The sequence below is a fragment of the Macrobrachium rosenbergii genome, chromosome 42, assembly GCF_040412425.1.
Source record: "Macrobrachium rosenbergii isolate ZJJX-2024 chromosome 42, ASM4041242v1, whole genome shotgun sequence".
Taxonomy (NCBI): domain Eukaryota; kingdom Metazoa; phylum Arthropoda; class Malacostraca; order Decapoda; family Palaemonidae; genus Macrobrachium; species Macrobrachium rosenbergii.
Window position 1 is genome coordinate 25916927 of NC_089782.1, and position 8652 is coordinate 25925578.

Here is an 8652-nt window from a genome sequence, read left to right on the forward strand (position 1 = left end):
CTCATTTTCTAATTTGCTGAGTGGAGAAAGATTCACCATTGATATTCTGAATCTGAGATTAAACCCTTACTGAAAGGAATTTGTTTTCTTCACATAACATGTTTCTACAGTAACGATGCAATTATCATTGTCTGAATTTAATTCTATGATGCATAACCTACTCTCCATCTCGAGACTGCCAGAAATCCATCAAGTAAAAAAAGGGAGAGAAAAAATTGCAGCCACAATCAGTAAACAGAAAAAAAAGCATGACTGCATGGTATTAGCGCGACCGTTCCAGCACACGTGCTCAATTACTGAGTGCCTAACGCTGTCGTACTGTCCCAGTCGTAGATCTGCTCAGTAGCTTCGACGCGGCTTATCAAAGATCTGGCAGCCCTGATCCCCGGGTCTTAGTGCAGGCAATTTCCATTGTTTCAAGTAATGAAGAAACAACCTCCACACAACGAGAAAATACATGCCACCATAAACTGGAAGCAAACGCATTGTAGTTATTACGAAACTGTACGTATTAAACTGAATACTATATTCTTATCTTGCAAAACCTCACCTCAAGTACAAGCTTATATTAATATTAACATTATTATAAACGGGTACCATCTAATGATTTTGCTAAGTCTTCGAATCAATGCTAAAGAAAAATTGATCGAAAATCTGTTATACGTACAATGATCAACTGTACAGTACTCCTATCTGTTAAATGTACTTTATATTAAAATTACAAACGTTTAATAATTTTTTAAATCCATCGGAATACAAATTCAGATTCTTGAATTAGCAGTGAAAACAAATTTCACGGAAAAATAAACAGGTAAAATAATAATGTTCTTAATACTGCTATACTTATATATCTTTATATAGACACTTTTACAGCTCACTGAAAGGAGAAAACCTTTTCCTGTCTAACCTGTACCTTTAATTCTATGAACAGCATTTCAGTCACGAACGGATTAAGAAATTTCACCTGTTTCCTTTGGTAAAATTGAGGATTACAATTATTTTACCCGTAAATATAACACCGGTTTCTTAAAACCCACGAAATATTACAGTGAGAATGATGTGCTTATCTTTGTCATGATTAAAATCTATTTTTGATAAAAAAAAACCTAATGATAAAACCAAAGGAATAATTTTTACTTGACGAAGGGAAAACATTTTCGCTCCGACTGGGTCTGTCTCACTCTCTCGTCTTGCCCGGTTCTAATTCATGATTTCTCCTTCTAAAAGTCAATGATCTTAAAACTAATTAATCACTGACGCCTGGACGGTCCAAAATGTGCAAACGACAATTGCATGGGTGCAAGAAGAGAAAACATACACGGAGAGGATTTATTTATATGTCTATTTCTTCCTGAATTCTTTAGTTAAAATCGGGTCAGAGCATCAAAGTTTATCGAGCGTGAAAATCAAAACAAATGAATGAGAAAACACTACAAATGTCATAGATTCAAGTTTTGCCAGTTTGTCAAGGAAGTCACACACACAGTTTGATACCGGCTATCAAGAAATAGTCCTCGAACACTGAAAGCTTCAGCTTTAGCTTCTTTTAGTAGCTTATAAAATCTATCAAAGCGGTATCTTTATTGGTAGCGGTTAAGCATTTACATGCGCTAAAGCTACCTTGTTACGGGTTAAAGTTTTCAACAGATTCTTTTTCCTTCCGCAGTTGTAGGTATAAATGATTTCGGCGTTACGCGTGGGAAAGCGTAGAAAACGTAGCTCCTATTATTGCTCCGACTATACGAAGGTTTGTCACGAGGGCTAAATTGGAGTATGTCCTAATGGAAATAAATCGTTTATAATTGCATTTTTAAAGTGCGTTCATATTTATGCCAACCTGGGAGTTCCTTTAAGTGGTTAAGCGAATTACAATGACTATATCGAGTAAAACTTCCCCGTGGGAACGCTCTTAAGTCCGAAGAATTTTCAGCGGTCAAGAAATGAGTGGTCTCACATGAGCGTTCTTTTGTCGATGAAAAACGTACAAAGGCTAAACTGAAGGACAGGCTTCATGGGAGCCATCGTTAGTGTTATGTACAGTATAGAGACTAATATGACGAACAGCTCTATCGGAGAGATCTTTTATGGCTACGCAATGAATAATGACCACAGTCAATGAGTCGCGCGATCGAAGAAGTCGCCTGTGGTTGAACAACGCACAATGAATGAACTGAGGGAAAAGGTCCAATGGAGAGCTCTTTTGTGGCTGGCCAACTCAAAGTGAGTATATGTAATGAAATGAATGGCCGAATGACTGGATGGCTACACGCACATGTATATATGTATATATATATATATATATATATATATATATATATATATATATATATATATATATATATAATATATATATATATATATATATAATATGCATATAAGTACATACACGTATATGTAATATATATATACATGTCACGAAGTGTTCCAAGTACCTGGTTATTACACAACTAATCACAGAATTCAAAAACTTACCTCACTTCAGCCAGATACCTGAACTCTCATAACAATAAAAATTACGACTTAGTACTCTAAAGGTAACAGTGATCCTTTAAAAAGCGCATTAATCATGTGAAAAATCAAACTAAGTTTATCAAAACAAGTGTGTGGTATCAACAATTAAGAAATATACTAGAGTAAAAGGGCATCAATTCATCAAACAACTTTAACTGTTTCCCTGGTCTTAATTCACTTCAGCAAAACTAAAGGAACAAAACATGTTTATCACTTTGCCTTATGCACACAATTAATCCTATTCACTGGTGGTCGATAAATGAAACACTGTTTTTAAAAATTTAGAATACAAAAATTTATTTTTTAATTCAAAACTTATAATTAGAATTCACAACTTGAAAAATTTACTATTACTTGAAAACAACACGAAATTTTAAATAATTCTTGAGTTAAATTATTAAACAAAACTAAATCATAAAACTTTAATTTATCAAGAAATTAAATTAATCAAGCAAAATTTAAACTATCAAGAATTACTCAAGATTTGAAAAGAAAATCTTAGTAAATAAAAATTAAATCAAGTGTGCAATGTTAAATTATCAAGAAATATTTAAAATGGTAAGTAAATAAATATTAAATCACAAATACAGAAAATGTGAAAAATCAAGAGATTGCTAACACAATAACACACAAAAGACTTAACTATAATAATTTCACTGAGGCAAAATTTCGCTAATATACCTTATTGTACCATGGTAATAATAAGTAAAATTCACTTTACCTTACACAAGCTTGTGAAAACTTTTGCAAAATCACTTGAAATGCAGCTTCTTCAGATTCACAAAACACACTTTTATGTATGGCACCGTTACCAAATATATACCCTTTTCCTACATTCAGATCTCAAAAGCTAAGTTTAATATCAATAACCACAAATATTTTACATTAAAATTTCTCTTTTGGAGAGAGAGAGAGAGAGAGAGAGAGAGAGAGAGAACCAAAACGATTGGTCTCTGAAATCAGAATGAACAAACTTTAGGATTCCAGTAGGAAAGGAAATAATCCGATGACATCATTAAGGCATTTTGGGAATGAGATACAAGAGAAAATTCTAGAAGGGCAAAACATTTTGGATGCAATCGGGACAATACATGATCAGAGCAATGCAATCTTAAACATGACACAGTTGTCATGTGCTTCAGCACAACACTTGTTCATATTTCTCAAAAGGTACACGTCTTTACCAGAAAATCGTATGGGATGCAATCAGAACAATATATGTAACATTGCGAAATCATTCGTCTTCTTCTTGTAGGAGGCAAAGGTTTTACAGAAATCTTAACAAGATCAAAACAGACTGCAACTGGCTAATTATGATTGGCATGTTTTAAAACCAAACGAAAAACCCGAGTTGGTTTCCAGAATGGAGCAGCTATTGTATCTCTCACCTATCAACACATTACCTTAACTGATAGCAGCTGAAGCGAAACAAACCCTTCGCTACGACACACACGCGTTGCTCATATACTACGTTACTATTAAAAATGTATTGTTAATTCTAAATTACGCTGTTAAGTTATTGAAATCACTAACTCTTTTTGAGATCTGACATTACACTACATATGATATTTCATCAATTATTATTATTACATACACATAACACATGATAAATAGAAGAGTAAATATACCAAAACTATAGGATGATGTACATATTACAAGGCAACATCATGAAAAGATACACGTATATATATAGGCTATAATATATAAATTCACACATATATTTGTGTGTAAGTGTATACGCAAGTCACTGTAATTGGAACAACAATTTGTTCCAGAACATGCAAGATTTAGAGACAGTTCCCACTCACATATAAAACTAAATGTCTCTGTATAAATTCTTGTCACTACTGTGGAGGAGATTAAACACATTGCCAAACAGGAATTTCCCATGGGTATCTTCAACAACACCAAAATCTACAAAATTTCAAAAACAATGTACCCTTACCTGTGAAAATGGACCGATCTAATGTTGTTTGATACTATGTGTGTACACCATAGGTAAACACATGCACGCGTACACATTCATGTCTATCTGCCAAGTACAGCAACACAATATATACCAATATACAAACAATATACATATATACAAACAATATATATATATATATATATATATATTATATATATATATATATATATATATATATATATATATTATATATATATATATATATATATATATATATATATATATATATATATATATATATATATATATATATATATATATATATAAAATATAAAATATACAATATGAAAACTATTCGGCAAAAGAAAATTTTGCGGACTGTAAAACGAAATATGTATGATATGCAATATTGAAAAACTATGAAGCAAACGAAAAGAAAAACCTGCGCATTGAAAAAACTAACAAGCCAAAAAAAAAAAAAAAAAAAAAAAAAAAAAAAAACATTATATGTGCTTATATATATATATATATATATATATATATATATATATATATATATATATATATATATATATATATATATATATATATATATATATATATATATATATTGATAATCTAATACGTTTTACACATGTTGACTTGCCATTCATAGAAGGGGACAGTTACTATACTTTGAAAATATGACCTAAATGTTTTCTACTAATTTTGGAGTTAAAGTTTTTATATTTGGTCTCGCATGAGCATATATGATTTAATAAGACTGATTTAAATTATATTTATTATCATGCCATCATAAACATTCATATCTATTTGCAAATCTTTTTTAAAATTATTTTGGATCAACTCTACCTAAAGCTTTGAATTGCATGTACACTTCATTGCTGTCAGTTAGCAATCAATTAAATCCTATCCAAATGGAAAGGAGAAAATAAAAGACTGAATAAGGAACTTACATTAAAAATACGATTGCAATAAAACCTAACAGAACGTCTCCAGGTAGTCACGAACAGTAAACCTTCTCAAGTGTCTGACTTAATAAGCAACTGGAAGGATGATGTGGGAAACTGACAAGGAGTGGTGGTTTGGCAAACAAATTGGCATTCTATATACCCATGGAATTATCCGTGTACTTTTTTCTGTAATCAAAAGTATGGGATTTCTTTAATAGAAAATTTCTAGATAAACATCCGCCGGGCTACTTCCCGAGCAAATTTAGACAGAGTAAACAATGCTGATAGCTCGGTTAACAAGTCAGAAAATCTCACTAAGCGCTGGCCTGACTTGGATGTGAATAAACGGGATGGAAAAAAAAAAAGGAAATATGAAAAATTACGCACACACATATAAATGTATAAATATATATATACTTTATCTCTGCATGTGTGCTTATGAACTGCTTACTGCGTTGGCTGTAATTCATAATTTTCATTCCTATGATATTTATCATGAAACTGTTTAAGTGAGCATACAGAATCACATGCAAAGGCATGTATGCAAATGTACTTTACTGTGCCAATAATTTACGTTTAATTAAACGCTACTGCTGAAGCGGACACTAAGTACTGACATATACCAGTACCTCCAATACTGCGGTGCTTGCACTCGATTGGTGAGGCGTCACAGAGCAGGAACACTCTCAGTCCGAAGGGGGAAGAAAGAGCGGAGCGAGCAAATTTCTGGAGGCCTTTCTTCGTCAGGAATCTTACCGTAAGCCATTTTTAATAAGCATGATATCAATCTTTGTTTTCACATTCTTCTCTTCATACATGTTGTTTTCGTGTCTCGCCATTTATGCTTTTGCATTTGCACTGTGCTGTGAAAAGGCGGAACCAGTCCCACATTTCAGCATCCGCCGTGGCTCTACAATATTAAATACCCCTTATAGCTTGAGTTTTACTTGACATAGCTTTTTCAGCACGTGATAAAGATGTTTTTCCGTGTGTACGCGTGACGATAGGTATAAACAGAAATTTAGGCAGAAAGTGTTCAAGACAGAAGACAATGAAAATGATTCAATATACATTGAACCTCGTACCTAGAAAATATGATGTGAATAGGCTGACGAGGAAAATTAGCGAAGAAAATCTTAGCCAGTGTTTGGTGAATTGAAATAAGAGGCATTCAAAAGTGTCAAATAAACTGAATGATCTTCCCTGAATGTTCAAGAGCCACCATCCGAAAAGGCATCTTAAGTCGTAGTAGTACTCCAGGAAATCATGTATGGGTTTCCCTTCAAACAGCCTTCCCGTCTCTGTAACTCAGCTGTCACGAAGTCAGTCAGTATTATTTTTCAGTTGGCAGGTGGATAAGGTCAACATTCATTCCGTCCTTTTGCTCAATTGACTGGGTACCGTGCTCCTGTTCAGGGTTTTTAAGTTTTCATTCTAGGTGTCATTCAGTGATGTTCTCGAATCTTGTGTTGTGCAATAGCCATTGCCCTTTAAAGTTTCGTAGTGCTTAGTTCATTATGCCTAAGGGCCCAAGTCACAGCCATTTCTCCAAACCCAACCGATTCAGGCAAGGGCACCGTTCATTTTCCAGAAATAAGCCCAGTTCCTCACTGGTCTGGCAATTTGAAGATATTTACGTAACTCAGAACATAATGAAAAAAATGGTTTACTTAACAAGATATTCATCTCCACCAATATCCGATGTTTCACGCTGGTTTCCATGCTAGGGTGATATTCAAATATTTCTGAGCAAAATAAAGACCTTGTTTCTTATTCTAAGAAACATTTCTTTCCTTTCCAGAAACATGCACCGCTCCTCCTTAGTCCTGGAGGTCTTTGGTTGGATGCTGATGATCGGCATGGGATCCTACTTTGCAACTGCACAAGTGGTCTTTTCCTACTATTCACCTAACGGGGAGTCTTACTGCCCATCTGTAATGCAGGATATCCCAAACAAAACTTCAAGAATTGGCTGTGCCTCTTTGTGTTTACAGTACCAAGGCGAAGGGTATTTATTTAAAGGTCAGTTGGCTTTGCTGTTCGTTAATTTTCGTGCAAATGGGAAATGGGCTTTTGTGCTCATGTAAGAGAGAGAGAGAGAGAGAGAGAGAGAGAGAGAGAGAGAGAGAGAGAACTTTTCCACGTCCATCTCAACAACACCTTTCTGTGTACGAGAATCATTGTGCTGCAAGGTATGTGTTACGCAACCTGCCGTTTTTTCGTTGATGCATTTAGTTGTTTATTAGTATTTGATTACAAAATAAAATAATGCTTACGTTGCCGTTAGTTTTCCATTTTATATTGCAAAGTTCGGAATTACTGATTCAATCATCTGTTCTCACTGGAGGGAGTTGGGTTTTGAAGTTTATTTTAATTTGTCTTGGCTTACGTCTGTGTTAATAACAAGAATATAGTTCCCAGCAAATCTCTCTATCTCTCTCTTTTTCTCCTTGTTAAGAATGCATGACAACTTGTACATCCTTGGGCAATATGTTTTAGTGATTCAAGAAAATTTAGTGGAATACCTTCAAAAGCAAAGTCGATTTGCAATGTTCTTATTGATGTTACCACTGCTAATATGGTTTTCAGACGGTAAATGTACCCTAAGCGGGGAACTGACGGCGCCTTCGACTGGAGAGAAGTTGAAGACTTTTCGGAGAGTCTCGTACTTATCGACTTTGGACAATATCGCTCTGGGAAAAGCAACTGGGAGTATCCGCTTCTGGATTGAGTGAGTTTTTGAAATAATGTAGGAGTGCGGATGAATTTACTCCGATTATAAAACATTTTGGTATATTACTCATTGGAAATATATCTCAAAGGGATGTTATGACAGAAATAAATATATTACTTATTAGGTACTGCATAAATTAGAGACTCGATGGCCAAGTCGGTTAGAGCAGCAGCCTCGGACTTCTTAGAGGTCTGTGGCGTGGGTTCAAATCAGCAGCCGACCGGTTAGAGAGGCAGACACTTTGCTATCCATGTAGACACCCCCTGGGATTATGTATGTAATCAACGGATAGGTTTGCTTAAAAACAAATGGGTGTTACAGACTAATACACACACAAACAAAGCCACTCCAACATCTAAAAACATAACAGACACCTCACACGTCTCGACTGTCGACCCCCTGCTCAGCGTCTCACCAGCTGCTGGGAGGAGGCGCTGGTGACTGTTACAATAATACATGCTGCATACGCTACCGGGATCTAGCGATGACAGGCAGAACAGGCGATCGAGACTACAAAGTCTACCTCAAAGCCAAATCAAAGTCCT